Source organism: Phyllobates terribilis, unplaced genomic scaffold (assembly GCF_046119375.1).
Source record: "Phyllobates terribilis strain yellow unplaced genomic scaffold, ASM4611937v1 Scaffold_63__1_contigs__length_7903474, whole genome shotgun sequence".
NCBI classification, from domain to species: Eukaryota; Metazoa; Chordata; class Amphibia; order Anura; family Dendrobatidae; genus Phyllobates; species Phyllobates terribilis.
The window spans coordinates 7,510,001-7,527,013 of NW_027362823.1; the positions used below are offsets into that span (position 1 = coordinate 7,510,001).

The 17,013-nt window shown below is 42.1% G+C and overlaps 2 non-coding genes and 1 pseudogene across 2 annotated transcripts; all 3 read right to left on the reverse strand.

The window, feature by feature from the left end:
- Positions 1 to 6,102: 6,102 nt before the first annotated feature.
- LOC141193098 (U2 spliceosomal RNA) lies at positions 6,103 to 6,293 on the reverse strand. The gene has a single exon (XR_012266396.1). It is a non-coding gene; the product is annotated as a U2 spliceosomal RNA (small nuclear RNA).
- Positions 6,294 to 7,408: 1,115 nt separating this feature from the next.
- Positions 7,409 to 7,597, reverse strand: LOC141192559 (U2 spliceosomal RNA). Its single transcript, XR_012265931.1, has one exon. It is a non-coding gene; the product is annotated as a U2 spliceosomal RNA (small nuclear RNA).
- A 6,133-nt stretch (positions 7,598 to 13,730) lies between these two features.
- On the reverse strand, positions 13,731 to 13,935 carry LOC141192597 (U2 spliceosomal RNA; annotated as a pseudogene).
- Positions 13,936 to 17,013: the final 3,078 nt, after the last annotated feature.

A 17,013-nucleotide genomic window follows, 5' to 3' on the forward strand; every position in this document is an offset into this window, starting at 1 on the left:
TCAAATCCAATACGCAATTTGCTGTCCCCATCATCATCGGAAATATTTATTTCATATTTCAAAACAACAATAACAAAAATCAAGAGGTACTAACAATATATCTCCACTTTTTAACTTTCCATATTCCCTCCGCATCCACTTCCCCTCTCCTCTTTTTGTCCCATAGGAAACACACATACATCTTCCCCAAAATCACCTTCACACTATCCTTTACAGCAATTTCCTTCCTTTTAAACACATACACATTCCTCACATCCCATAACACTTCCTTTATACATGCAAGCATCAACCACAAGACTCTTTCCTTCGTCACATCACATATTCCCAAACCAAACATAAACAACTCAAAAGACAACAAATTCACACCACACAATTCTTTACACAAAGGCCCCATTCTCCCAATCACATCTCTAGCATACTGGCAATTCCAAAAAAACATGCAACACACTTTCCCTTCCACCACAGCCATTTCTTGGACACATTTCACTCCTCACCAAACCTCTATTCCTCTGAAATTCTCTCACAGGTAATACTCCATGTAAAGACTGCCACACAACTTCACTCTGTTTGTTGGTCATACCACTCATCCGCACTTTCTTCCAAACCTTCTGCACATCACCACCCCTAACCATATTTATTCCACATTCTACCTCTCTACATTCAATCATCCTATACACAGCCTTCTTATTCTCCAGCAATCTCACATCTGCATCACACAGTTCATACCTCACCAAAAACTTATAAACCCACACATACCATACAGGCACCTCAAAAGCAATCGGACATCGCAAATCCCTTTCTTGCCACTTTAAACGAAACAAATACGCTCCAAATAAATACCTACACATAGATGAAAACTTTCCATCCGCCCTAATCACTTTCAAAACAAACACAACGATATTCACACCAAAAAACACGTCCAAATTCGGAAAACCCAAACCACCTTTTTCCACTCTTTTAACCAAAATTTCTCTCCTAGCTCTCTCCATTTTCGAGTTCCACAAAAAAACAAATAAAATTCTATTCAAGCTTCTCATACACATATATCCTGGTGGAAATACTACCGCAATATATAAAAATATTGGCAACACCACACTCTTAACAATTAAAATCTTCCCAAAAAAGGATAAACTCCTCAATTTCCAAAAATTCAACTTCTGCTCAACTTTTCCTTTCGCATCATCCCAACTTTCTTTCCCATCCAAACTCTCTGAAAACTTCACACCCAAAACTTTAATAGGTCCATTCACTACATTCACACCTACATCCCTACTTAAACTTCTGCCTCCAAAACCCTTACACTCACTCTTTTCCCAATTCACTTTAAACGCAGATGCACCACAAAAAATAGACACTAACAACTTCACCCGCCTCACCGAACATTCAGAATCACATAATACACACACGTCATCCATATAACCACTCACCTTCCATTCTTTTCCTCCACCTCCCGGCACTTGCACACCACGAATTACCTTATCTTTCCTCAGCATACACAACAATGGCTCAATTGCACAAATAAATGCTACAGGGGACAAAGGACACCCCTGTCGCACACCCGAAAACACATTCACTTTCCTACCCACATACCCATTCATTAAAACACAGCTATAAACACCCGCATACAAACTTCTCACTCGCCCAACAAAATCAGCCGGAAAACCCATTTTTAACAACACTCTGAACAAAAAACCATGCGACAACCTATCATAAGCCTTTTCAAAATCCAAACTTAACAAAAATACACTCTTCTTACGACCCATGCAATCCCATAGACAATCTCTTAACATACACACACACTCATGAATCCGCCTCCCAGGTACCGCACAACACTGCTCATCCCCAATCACACTCTCTATCACATCACGCATCCTATTAGCCATAAGTTTTGCATAGATTTTATAATCACAATTAAGTAACGTTATTGGCCTCCAATTCCTCAGACTTTTCAAATCCCCTTTCTTAGGAATTAACACAACCAAACCTGCACGCATACTCTCAGTCACCTCCATGTTTCCCCACATATACTTACATACATCCACAAAGTCCTTACCAATCACACCCCACATCACATGATAAAATTCTACTGGGAGGCCATCCTCCCCCGGCGTCTTATTCAAAGCCATACTACACATAACCTTCCATACCTCATCACCAGTCACCTCACCCATCACTCTCTCTCTTTCTGCTTCACTCAACTTACTCTCTAACACACTCAAAACATCATTCTCCAAACATTCATCCCTCTGTTTCACTGCATACAGATCCTCATAAAACTTAGCCACCTCTTCACACATATCCTCTCCACTCACCTCACTTCCATCTGCTCCATACACCACGCTCATACTCTGTTTCTTTCCAAAAACTTTTTTAAAGAAAAACCGAGAACATTTCTCATCCTGCTCCATCTTATCAATCTTTGCCCTAAACACTATGCTTCTCCCTCTCTCCAACAAAAACTCACTAATCTCCTTTTTTACCTCTAAAATATCCTCCTCCACCTCAACTCCTCCTTCCCTTAACTTATACAAAACGCTCAACCGCGCGTTCAGTTTAACAAAACTCTCTCTTTTAATTGCTGCATACTTGTATCCTAAATTTTTAAAGAACATTTTTGTTTGTTTCTTCACCCAGTCCCACCACTCACAAACATTCCCAAACTCATTTTTATGCTTACACCATTCTTCATACCGCCTTTCATACTCCTTTCTCACATCTTCATTCTCTAACAGTTTAACATTTAACTTCCACAATCCTCTCCCAAACACTCCATCAACTTTTATATCCAACTCACACAACATACACACATGATCTGAAAAAAGAACGTTTTCCTGCCTATAATTAACAGAAACCATATTTTTAGAAATAAAACAATAATCCAATCTGGATTGTACCCTACCACTCTCAGAAAAGAAAGTGTTCAACAAAGGATTCATGTTACACACGCGCTGCATATCACACAACCCAAAATCATTCACTAACTCCAATAATGCTTTCCCAGACACATCCACATTCACTCTCCCCACATCACAGTTCATATCACCCACAATTACCACAGGTATTCTTCCTGGAACAAAAAGCTTAATTTTTTCAAATAAATTTTTGCGCTCATTTTTTTCAACTGGCGCATAAACATTAATAACACAAAACTTTACATTCTTGTATACAAAATTAGCAAGGATACATCTCCCCACCTCAATAACCAAATAATCACTCAAAACAACCTCCCTTCCTTTAACCAAAATACCCACACCATCATTCTTATTACATGCACTCCCCGACCACACAGACGCTCCATAAGACCATTCATCCCCTTTCACACCATCCACTACCCCACATTCTTGTAAACAAAAAATAGATGCATTTTGCATAGCTAAAAACTCAAAAATAGCAGCTCTTCTTACTTTACTTTTAAACACTCTTACGTTTTGGGACACTATGGTAAATCCCATAATACTTCTACTCCTTCACCAATTACACAAAGAAATAGCCTTTGGCCTAAACCAAAGCTCACAAGAGGACAAAAAGAAAAAACATTTACAATATTATATGGTGACACTATCCAGCACCACCACTATCCTCCTCCGCCATCAGAACAGAACAGCTGGTTTCCGACCCGCTGGCTTCACCAGCCACACTCCTCATTCTGGCAGTTCTGATCTTCCTCTGAGGCTCACTAAAATCTGCATCATCACTGCCCCCACCATCCTCCCTACGACTCTTCTTTGCACCCCTATCATCCTCCGAAGAAAAATCTTCAATGTTTTCAGGACCCGAAGGGTGTTCAGGACTGTCGGGTTCCGAGATTTGCACTTCACATCCTGTTGCGTCCATTGCCTCTCCAAAAGTCATCATCTCAGGCAGCTCTGCTTCCACCACTTTCCTAGATATTCTCGCAGACACTGCCTTTTTCTCCACCTTTGCCACTTCCCTCCAGAACTCCTTTTCTTCCCTCCGCTTCTTCCTCATTTCTTCAGCAGAAGAAGAACATGGTCTCAGGGACACCTCCTCTGGCGCCGTAGAGGGAGAGGCTCTACCAGTTTCCCGCCTCCTTCCCTCTCTCTCCTCCCTCTCCAATCTTTCCAGCACTTTCAGTGCGCTTGCCATCTGCCTCCTCTCCAGCTCCTCCTCCTTCTGTTCTTTATCAGAACGTCTAGGTGCACTCATAGGACAGTCCTTATACATGTGATCACTACTCCCACAGACATCACAGGACTTGGCCTCTGGACACTGGTTGGCCATATGCCCCTCCTTTCTGCAATTTCGGCAACACTGCCCTTTAATGCATGTTACCATGGTATGTCCGAAAGAAAAGCATCTACGGCAAAACATGGGCTGGCCTGGGTAAAAGAGGAAACCTCTATGGCCTGCAACGGAAAAATTTGATGGAGGGTGTCTAAAGCCCCCCACACTGTCAGGATCCCTTTTCAATTTCACACGGAATTTATACTGGCAGTTAAAGATTCCTAGACAATTGACTTGCTTCACTCCCTTCCGCACATATTCACAGTAGCGAGAGAGGAAGCACTCCAGCAGCTCAGGGTCTGTAAAAGGGTTATAGACAGTCACAGTCACCTCCTTTTCTTGCAGACCAAACAAAGGTTCCCATCTAACTCCTTCCAAGCAGGGGTCACTAGAGTGACCACGGAGCCATTCAAAGACATTAAGGCAAACATCCTGGTCCATAAAGGTAACGTCATAATTACCTTGACGTGAAAATTCGTTGACACTGAAGATCTCAGAACGTCTTGCTCCAGCTTTGCCTTCAACGATGTCTTGGACAATGAAAACCACGTTGTTCTTGTTCTGGTCAGATGGATCCACGGACAAACGGATGGTGTTCTTCACAAAAGACATCTTGGATTCTGTCGGTATGGAATACCACAGGAAAAAGCAGAAAATCCTCCACAAAAGGGTCCGGATTCCTCCAGGAGACTCGCACCAATCAAGGTACAGTCATACGATCTTAGCCAAAAGGCCGAGAAGCGATAACCAGAATTGGTTTCAAACTACGGAGCCACCCAAGGATCCTGAAAAGTCCATTTGTGGAGATGAGCTCCTGGACTCCCGTTAAGAAGACATGTCAACCTCTAGATCCCTTACATGCCTGCACTTTTCGGCTTGCTGCTGCTGCAATCCACGCGTTTTAGATCTGCATAACTCCACCTCTTTAAACACAGCACCTTCACCCCCTGCTGTTCCCACCCGCCTCAACACCGTTGGAAGGGAGGAGAACCAATTAAGGCGGGGGGTGGGGTGGAACGAGCAGCTGTCTACCCTTAGCAGGAGGGCTCCTGATTACATACCTCTCCTGCTGCTGCTGCTGCTGGCTGTCCAGCAGCAGACTGAAGGTGGCTGCTGCTGTGCACAGGTATATAAAGGCTCAGAGCCTATTATGACACGCGCAGCCAGCGTTCCATTGCCACATTCCATCTACTGCAGGCAGGATACCTGGCTGGCTGAATGTCGCTGAGAAGCTCACAGAGACCGCCATAAGCAACAGTTTAACAGAATGCCACAGACTAATCAACCAAACTTTTTGGGTTGGGTTCTCTTTTATAGTCTGCAGGCATTAAATGAAAGAAGTCAGTGTTCCAGCAGAGGGAGACAACGTTTCAGAAAAGGCATTGTAGCAAACCAAAAAAGAAATTTTAAGCGCAGCAGAGTAACCAGCGCACATACCTGTTAGCTCAGGTGAGTTTAAAAGGCTGCTGTTGATAACAAGGGCATTTGCTAAATAGATGGTGTGTGTGCAACAATATACTGAAAGGTCAATTATATTGTGCAGCTTATCTCACCACCTGTAGTTATTTAGGTGAAAGCTCCAAAATGCTTGCCTAATATGTCTGTTTATCCAAAAGGAAGTAAAAAGGGAGAGCTAGAAAGATAGCATTGCATCACATTACATGGCAATGCAATGCACAGTTGCTGAAGTTGAACCAAAATGAGCTTGTAATCTGGCTTCTGCAACTTTGAACATGAAAAATCCAATGAGGAGAAGAAAAGCAAAGCCAAAGAGTCCATCCCAAAATCCGACAAACAAGCAAAATGAACAAAAAACATTGAATTCAATTCTTTCTGATTTTAGAAACTGCATTAAAGAAGGGGTGCACCGGTCCTGGAGATACTGCAATACCAGGTCAATGCGTGGAGTGGACAGAGCAAGCTCTTTTTCCATCTCCCTGTTCTAAAAATCCATTTAATATATGGTCCCCAGATAGGGTACGTATCAGATATTAAACTGATAAGAACAGATACTACACTTGATCTTAGCCAAAAGGCCGAGAAGCGATAACCAGAATTGGTTTCAAACTACGGAGCCACCCAAGGATCCTGAAAAGTCCATTTGTGGAGATGAGCTCCTGGACTCCCGTTAAGAAGACATGTTGTCAACCTCTAGATCCCTTACATGCCTGCACTTTTCGGCTTGCTGCTGCTGCAATCCACGCGTTTTAGATCTGCATAACTCCACCTCTTTAAACACAGCACCTTCACCCCCTGCTGTTCCCACCCGCCTCAACACCGTTGGAAGGGAGGAGAACCAATTAAGGCGGGGGGTGGGGTGGAACGAGCAGCTGTCTACCCTTAGCAGGAGGGCTCCTGATTACATACCTCTCCTGCTGCTGCTGCTGCTGGCTGTCCAGCAGCAGACTGAAGGTGGCTGCTGCTGTGCACAGGTATATAAAGGCTCAGAGCCTATTATGACACGCGCAGCCAGCGTTCCATTGCCACATTCCATCTACTGCAGGCAGGATACCTGGCTGGCTGAATGTCGCTGAGAAGCTCACAGAGACCGCCATAAGCAACAGTTTAACAGAATGCCACAGACTAATCAACCAAACTTTTTGGGTTGGGTTCTCTTTTATAGTCTGCAGGCATTAAATGAAAGAAGTCAGTGTTCCAGCAGAAGGAGACAACGTTTCAGAAAAGGCATTGTAGCAAACCAAAAAAGAAATTTTAAGCGCAGCAGAGTAACCAGCGCACATACCTGTTAGCTCAGGTGAGTTTAAAAGGCTGCTGTTGATAACAAGGGCATTTGCTAAATAGATGGTGTGTGTGCAACAATATACTGAAAGGTCAATTATATTGTGCAGCTTATCTCACCACCTGTAGTTATTTAGGTGAAAGCTCCAAAATGCTTGCCTAATATGTCTGTTTATCCAAAAGGAAGTAAAAAGGGAGAGCTAGAAAGATAGCATTGCATCACATTACATGGCAATGCAATGCACAGTTGCTGAAGTTGAACCAAAATGAGCTTGTAATCTGGCTTCTGCAACTTTGAACATGAAAAATCCAATGAGGAGAAGAAAAGCAAAGCCAAAGAGTCCATCCCAAAATCCGACAAACAAGCAAAATGAACAAAAAACATTGAATTCAATTCTTTCTGATTTTAGAAACTGCATTAAAGAAGGGGTGCACCGGTCCTGGAGATACTGCAATACCAGGTCAATGCGTGGAGTGGACAGAGCAAGCTCTTTTTCCATCTCCCTGTTCTAAAAATCCATTTAATATATGGTCCCCAGATAGGGGACGTATCAGATATTAAACTGATAAGAACAGATTTTTTTTTTTTTTTTTTTTTTTTTTTTTAAACCATTCAGTTTAGTTTTTTAGCAAACAGTATGAATTTCTCCAAAATTTGCTACTTAAAACTTCTCATCATCATGGTTCTATTTATTTAGCAGTAGTATAAGATGAGATATAATCACAAGGGAACATCCTTTACGTAACACAAATGCAGAAACTTCAAGGAATCACAAAGAAAAAAATCACTGGTATTTGATAAGGTAATGCCACTTTTTAAATTTCCAAATCCCTTCGGCATCTGTGCCACCACCGCCTCTGCTGTCCAACTTATATATCAGGTATAGTCTTGAAAGAATAAGTCTAACACATTCATTCACTGATAAAGATTTCCTTTTGAAAAGTCCAAGGTTCCTTGCATCCCACAAACTCTCCATCACACAAGCCATTATCAACCATAAAATTCTATCTTTAGACCGACTACACGCACCAATTCCAAACATCGCCACACGCCAATCCACAAAATTCACGCCTGCTAAACCCTTACACAATCCACCTACACACTTCCACACACTGTACGCGTACTCACAATCCCACATAACATGCCTCACAGTCTCACAACCACCACATCCCACTCTCGGACACACATCTGTTCTTATCAACTCTCTTTTCTTCTGCACTTCTCTCACAGGTAAAATATTATGTAAAGTCATCCACACCACATCCTTCTGTTTGTTTGACATCCCATACGTATCTAACTTCTTCCATGCATCTGAAACCTCATTCCCTCTCAGCCCAACAATATTACACTCTACCTCATTTGCACTCATTCTTTTCACCACATTCTTGGTCATTCTAAAATCATTCATTCCCACACTCAACAAATCATGCTTTCTCACAAATTTCTCAATCACCTCATACCAAACAGGACACTTAAAGGCCACAGGCACACTCGCATCTCTCTTCCTCCAGCATAACCCATACAACATCCATCCAGCAGAATAATTAGCCATAAAAGCACCTTTATTGCCTTTACCCAGCAAAATAACCACAGTCTTAATATAATTAAGGCCTAAAAAAACTTCAATATTGGGAAAGGCCAGCCCACCATGCTGGCAAGCCTTAAAAAGGCTCTCCCGCTTCAACTTCTCCATCTTACTACACCACAGGAATGTGAATACCAACTTCTCTATTCTCTTAATTTTCCTGTAAGGAGAAGGAAAAACAGTCGCCACATAAAGCAGGATAGGGAGAATCACTGCTTTGATAATTAACACCTTACCACGCAGAGTCAATTCTCTCATTCGCCAAAAATTCAATTTACGTTCAACCCGCATACCACACTCTTCCCAACTTTCATTCCCTTTTAAGTCATCATTAAATAATACGCCCAAAATCTTGATTGCACCCTCTTCACACTTTACACCATCCATACGAATTCTACTATCTCCAAAACATTTAAAACTACATTTATTCCAATTTACCCTAAAACCAGACGCACCAACAAAAAAATCCAAAAGCAATTTAATTCTACTCAAAGAAGCCATACTTTCACTCACAACCACAACATCATCCATATAACCTAACACTTTCACATGCTTACCACCACTACCAGGCACCAACAAACCTCTCATCATTTTATCCCGTCTAATCAAACATAACAATGGTTCTATTACACATACAAATAAGACGGGGGACATAGGACACCCCTGCCTTACTCCTGACCTAATCTTCACTTTGTCACACAGCCACCCATTAACCAAGAACTCACTTGACACACAATCATACAATGATTTTACACAATTCACAAATTCTCTAGGAAACCCCATTCTTTCCAGTACTTTAAACAAAAACACATGCGAAACCCTGTCAAACGCCTTCTCAAAATCAATAGCTAAAGTCATACATTTCTGCTTTCTATCCTTGCAATCCCCAATCATATCTCTCAACAATAACAAGTTATCACTCATACTTCTTCCAGGCACTGCACATACTTGGTCCTCCTCCACAACACTACCAATCACTTCACGCATACGATTTGCCAGTAACTTACTGTAGACCTTATAATCCGAATTCAGCAGTGTTATTGGTCTCCAGTTTTCCAAACGTTTCCTCTCACCCTTTTTATACACAAGCACAACCACTCCTTCTTTCATTGATTCACACAACCTACCATTCACCCACATATACTTACATACCTCAGTCAAATCTGTTCCCAAAACTTCCCATGCTTTCACATACAACTCTACAGGTATACCATCTTTCCCAGGAGTCTTACTCTTTTTAGCACTCCACACCACATTCTTCACTTCATCCAGAACTACATCCTCACACAACAGATCACGCTCCTCAGAATCAAGTTTTTTCTCCACACCATTCAGAACATATGACACAAGCCCAGAGTCAATCCATTTCTCATCATACAACTTGCTATAAAACCTATTCACTTCTTTCAGCACATCCTCACCCATACAGTTGGTTCCACTTTCATTCACAACTTCATTCATATCAGTCTTCCTACCATTCATTTTTTTAAAAAAGAACCTCGTACACTTCTCATTTTTCTCCAGGTGCTCAATTTTAGTACGATATATAATTTCCTTTCCTTTCTCATCCAACACACGCTTCAATTCATTCTTAGCCTCAGTAAGTTGATCAGACATCTCCAAACCACTTGCAACACACTTTCTCAACCAGTCAATCCGTCTATTAAGGTCATTAAACCTATTCCTATATCTGGCAGCTTTTCTATAGCCCCACTTTTTGAAGAAAGTTTTAAATTGCACTTTCACCCAGTCCCACCAGTCAAGAACACACACAAAATCCTTCTTACGCATTCTCCATCTTTCATACTTTACATTAAACTCATTCATCACCTCATCATCCTCTAACAGCCTTGCATTCAACTTCCATACCCCACCGCCATACACTTGGTCACCATTCGCACAAAACACGCCTCTCAAACATTCATGGTCCGAAAAAGGTACCTTTTGTTGAGAAAAATCCAAACATACCATATTTTTAGAAAATAACATTAAATCAATTCTGGAATGAATCTCACCACGGTCAGCATGGTATGTCGGCGGTGGTGGCATGCCAAGAACAACAACTGCTGCATCTAAAAAGGAAAAATCACAAATTAAATGGGACAATTTCTTTCCTGTTATGTCACACTTTCCTTCTGTGACACAATTAACGTCCCCAACAAAAATAGTGGGAGATTTCCCTGGAAGAAAAAAACTTAATTTTTCAAGAAGAGCAAGCCGCTCTTCCTTCCCTGTAGGGCAATATAAATTAATAATTCTGACCCGCCACCCTCTATAACTCAAAAATGCAATTAAACATCGGCCCACCTCCACCACAATATAACTATCAATAGAGATTTCTTTATTCCCAACTAATATCCCCACCCCATCATTTTTATTATGATTAGACCCTGACCAGATATGCTGTCCGTAAGGCCAGTCTTTGTCACAAGGAGCATCCTGAATCCCACACTCCTGAAGGCAAAAAACATCAGCACCTAAATGTTTCAGGTAGTCCAGAACAGTTGTTCTTCTGATTTTAGATCTGATCTGCCTTACATTTAGGGACACTACATCCCAACCAGATTGGCAAGACATTAAGTAATGAAAAGAAATACATGACTCAATGTTGATCACACCATACTCATCCATTATCATCAGACTGGGAAAGCACCCCAAAGGTGTTGATGCTCTCAGGGATGCCAAGGTAAGGAGCATCAGGGGAGAAGACATCCTGCGGGTAAATGCGGTCACTTGCAGGACTGTCGCACCCTCCGCTGGCAGGTGAGTACTCTCGTCTGGGTTTTTTATTGGCCAGTTCAGGAGTATCATCATCATCAAAAGACCTCCCAGAAGTAAAGTCTCCTTGGCCACCATCCCTGGCCACCTCTTCGTCTGTAGCACCCCAGGACAATGCAGGGGTTCGAGCTAGAGACACATCCATGTCACCCTCACCACATATTTCGGACTGATGAGGGAGGTCCACATCCAACTCGGAGATCTCCATACCTGGCCCAGCAGGGGCCGGAGGGTCCAACAGGTTCTGGGTCTCACCCACCAGATCTTCAACCTCAGGGGGCTCCGTCTCCTCATTGATCTCTACAGTAGTCACCTGTGGGGTAACAGCAGGGACAGTAGGCTTACCTTTGGTCACTTCGGAGAAGGACCTAGGCTTGACTTTAGCCTTACAATCCCGAATCACATGTCCTTCCTCCCCGCAGGCATCACATACCACCGGGTTGGAACAATCCTTCGCCAGATGACCGTACTTATTGCACTTTCTACAGTTTGGCAATTGCTTGCAGAAATCCTGGATATGCCCGAACATGTTGCATCTCCTGCAGAACAATGGCGCCTCGGGAAAAAACAGATATCCAGAGTCTCTTCCAATTGTAAAGTTCAGGGGAGGATAGTGAATACCTCCAGGACCATGAGGGTCTATCCCAAACCTCACAAAGTATTTATACTTCCCAGTCCACAGCCCTTCTCCATTTAAGATTTTATGGGAGAATTGCACAAAAATGCAGTGTCTTCTCAGGAATGCAGTGATATCATCCCGGGAGATAAAGGGGTTGTGCATGAATACTACCACCGGGATATCCCCCTTAGAGTAGAGTACAGTGAAGATAAGTCCATCCAGCTGAGGGTGCTCTGAAAGGACTTGAAGAGTTTTGAAAAGGTTTTGGCAAGCCGCCATAGAAGAAAGCACCAAGACGTACCTATGCTCCCTTCTGAACTCCTGCAAACAGATGATCTCCGACTTCTGGATCTTCAGGATTTCATAGAAAATGGCGTTGACCAGGTATGACAACGAGAAATGGTCCTTCTTCTCCTCAGAGACCTCGATACGGAAAGCATTCTTGACCCGGGGATCCCCGGTCCCAGCAAAGCGAAGCTTGACACCCATGGTCGCTTCAGGAATCGCCTTCTCGTTTCCTCCTCACTCTCCCCCTATAGCAGCATCCAGCTTAAGCCACCGAAGTGGCGATGCTGGAAGGCCGAGGGCTAGTACACAAGGAACCTCTTGTCCAAACACTAGGTCTGAGCCAAAAGGCCGAGAAGCGATAACCAGAATTGGTTTCAAACTACGGAGCCTCCCAAGGATCCTGAAAAGTCCATTTGTGGAGATGAGCTCCTGGACTCCCGTTAAGAAGACATGTTGTCAACCTCTAGATCCCTTACATGCCTGCACTTTTCGGCTTGCTGCTGCTGCAATCCACGCGTTTTAGATCTGCATAACTCCACCTCTTTAAACACAGCACCTTCACCCCCTGCTGTTCCCACCCGCCTCAACACCGTTGGAAGGGAGGAGAACCAATTAAGGCGGGGGGTGGGGTGGAACGAGCAGCTGTCTACCCTTAGCAGGAGGGCTCCTGATTACATACCTCTCCTGCTGCTGCTGCTGCTGGCTGTCCAGCAGCAGACTGAAGGTGGCTGCTGCTGTGCACAGGTATATAAAGGCTCAGAGCCTATTATGACACGCGCAGCCAGCGTTCCATTGCCACATTCCATCTACTGCAGGCAGGATACCTGGCTGGCTGAATGTCGCTGAGAAGCTCACAGAGACCGCCATAAGCAACAGTTTAACAGAATGCCACAGACTAATCAACCAAACTTTTTGGGTTGGGTTCTCTTTTATAGTCTGCAGGCATTAAATGAAAGAAGTCAGTGTTCCAGCAGAAGGAGACAACGTTTCAGAAAAGGCATTGTAGCAAACCAAAAAAGAAATTTTAAGCGCAGCAGAGTAACCAGCGCACATACCTGTTAGCTCAGGTGAGTTTAAAAGGCTGCTGTTGATAACAAGGGCATTTGCTAAATAGATGGTGTGTGTGCAACAATATACTGAAAGGTCAATTATATTGTGCAGCTTATCTCACCACCTGTAGTTATTTAGGTGAAAGCTCCAAAATGCTTGCCTAATATGTCTGTTTATCCAAAAGGAAGTAAAAAGGGAGAGCTAGAAAGATAGCATTGCATCACATTACATGGCAATGCAATGCACAGTTGCTGAAGTTGAACCAAAATGAGCTTGTAATCTGGCTTCTGCAACTTTGAACATGAAAAATCCAATGAGGAGAAGAAAAGCAAAGCCAAAGAGTCCATCCCAAAATCCGACAAACAAGCAAAATGAACAAAAAACATTGAATTCAATTCTTTCTGATTTTAGAAACTGCATTAAAGAAGGGGTGCACCGGTCCTGGAGATACTGCAATACCAGGTCAATGCGTGGAGTGGACAGAGCAAGCTCTTTTTCCATCTCCCTGTTCTAAAAATCCATTTAATATATGGTCCCCAGATAGGGGACGTATTAGATATTAAACTGATAAGAACAGATTTTTTTTTTTTTTTTTTAAACCATTCAGTTTAGTTTTTTAGCAAACAGTATGAATTTCTCCAAAATTTGCTACTTAAAACTTCTCATCATCATGGTTCTATTTATTTAGCAGTAGTATAAGACGAAATATAATCACAAGGGAACATCCTTTACGTAACACAAATGCAGAAACTTCAAGGAATCACAAAGAAAAAAATCACTGGTATTTGATAAGGTAATGCCACTTTTTAAATTTCCAAATCCCTTCGGCATCTGTGCCACCACCGCCTCTGCTGTCCAACTTATATATCAGGTATAGTCTTGAAAGAATAAGTCTAACACATTCATTCACTGATAAAGATTTCCTTTTGAAAAGTCCAAGGTTCCTTGCATCCCACAAACTCTCCATCACACAAGCCATTATCAACCATAAAATTCTATCTTTAGACCGACTACACGCACCAATTCCAAACATCGCCACACGCCAATCCACAAAATTCACGCCTGCTAAACCCTTACACAATCCACCTACACACTTCCACACACTGTACGCGTACTCACAATCCCACATAACATGCCTGACAGTCTCACAACCACCACATCCCACTCTCGGACACACATCTGTTCTTATCAACTCTCTTTTCTTCTGCACTTCTCTCACAGGTAAAATATTATGTAAAGTCATCCACACAACATCCTTCTGTTTGTTTGACATCCCATACGTATCTAACTTCTTCCATGCATCTGAAACCTCATTCCCTCTCAGCCCAACAATATTACACTCTACCTCATTTGCACTCATTCTTTTCACCACATTCTTGGTCATTCTAAAATCATTCATTCCCACACTCAACAAATCATGCTTTCTCACAAATTTCTCAATCACCTCATACCAAACAGGACACTTAAAGGCCACAGGCACACTCGCATCTCTCTTCCTCCAGCATAACCCATACAACATCCATCCAGCAGAATAATTAGCCATAAAAGCACCTTTATTGCCTTTACCCAGCAAAATAACCACAGTCTTAATATAATTAAGGCCTAAAAAAACTTCAATATTGGGAAAGGCCAGCCCACCATGCTGACAAGCCTTAAAAAGGCTCTCCCGCTTCAACTTCTCCATCTTACTACACCACAGGAATGTGAATACCAACTTCTCTATTCTCTTAATTTTCCTGTAAGGAGAAGGAAAAACAGTCGCCACATAAAGCAGGATAGGGAGAATCACTGCTTTGATAATTAACACCTTACCACGCAGAGTCAATTCTCTCATTCGCCAAAAATTCAATTTACGTTCAACCCGCATACCACACTCTTCCCAACTTTCATTCCCTTTTAAGTCATCATTAAATAATACGCCCAAAATCTTGATTGCACCCTCTTCACACTTTACACCATCCATACGAATACTACTATCTCCAAAACATTTAAAACTACATTTATTCCAATTTACCCTAAAACCAGACGCACCAACAAAAAAATCCAAAAGCAATTTAATTCTACTCAAAGAAGCCATACTTTCACTCACAACCACAACATCATCCATATAACCTAACACTTTCACATGCTTACCACCACTACCAGGCACCAACAAACCTCTCATCATTTTATCCCGTCTAATCAAACATAACAATGGTTCTATTACACATACAAATAAGACGGGGGACATAGGACACCCCTGCCTTACTCCTGACCTAATCTTCACTTTGTCACACAGCCACATATTAACCAAGAACTCACTTGACACACAATCATACAATGATTTTACACAATTCACAAATTCTCTAGGAAACCCCATTCTTTCCAGTACTTTAAACAGAAACACATGCGAAACCCTGTCAAACGCCTTCTCAAAATCAATAGCTAAAGTCATACATTTCTGCTTTCTATCCTTGCAATCCCCAATCATATCTCTCAACAATAACAAGTTATCACTCATACTTCTTCCAGGCACTGCACATACTTGGTCCTCCTCCACAACACTACCAATCACTTCACGCATACGATTTGCCAGTAACTTACTGTAGACCTTATAATCCGAATTCAGCAGTGTTATTGGTCTCCAGTTTTCCAAACGTTTCCTCTCACCCTTTTTATACACAAGCACAACCACTCCTTCTTTCATTGATTCACACAACCTACCATTCACCCACATATACTTACATACCTCAGTCAAATCTGTTCCCAAAACTTCCCATGCTTTCACATACAACTCTACAGGTATACCATCTTTCCCAGGAGTCTTACTCTTTTTAGCACTCCACACCACATTCTTCACTTCATCCAGAACTACATCCTCACACAATAGATCACGCTCCTCAGAATCAAGTTTTTTCTCCACACCATTCAGAACATATGACACAAGCCCAGAGTCAATCTATTTCTCATCATACAACTTGCTATAAAACCTATTCACTTCTTTCAGCACATCCTCACCCATACAGTTGGTTCCACTTTCATTCACAACTTCATTCATATCAGTCTTCCTACCATTCATTTTTTTAAAAAAGAACCTCGTACACTTCTCATTTTTCTCCAGGTGCTCAATTTTAGTACGATATATAATTTCCTTTCCTTTCTCATCCAACACACGCTTCAATTCATTCTTAGCCTCAGTAAGTTGATCAGACATCTCCAAACCACTTGCAACACACTTTCTCAACCAGTCAATCCGTCTATTAAGGTCATTAAACCTATTCCTATATCTGGCAGCTTTTCTATAGCCCCACTTTTTGAAGAAAGTTTTAAATTGCACTTTCACCCAGTCCCACCAGTCAAGAACACACACAAAATCCTTCTTACGCATTCTCCATCTTTCATACTTTACATTAAACTCATTCATCACCTCATCATCCTCTAACAGCCTTGCATTCAACTTCCATACCCCACCGCCATACACTTGGTCACCATTCGCACAAAACACGCCTCTCAAACATTCATGGTCCGAAAAAGGTACCTTTTGTTGAGAAAAATCCAAACATACCATATTTTTAGAAAATAACATTAAATCAATTCTGGAATGAATCTCACCACGGTCAGCATGGTATGTCGGCGGTGGTGGCATGCCAAGAACAACAACTGCTGCATCTAAAAAGGAAAAATCACAAATTAAATGGGACAATTTCTTTCCTGTTATGTCACACTTTC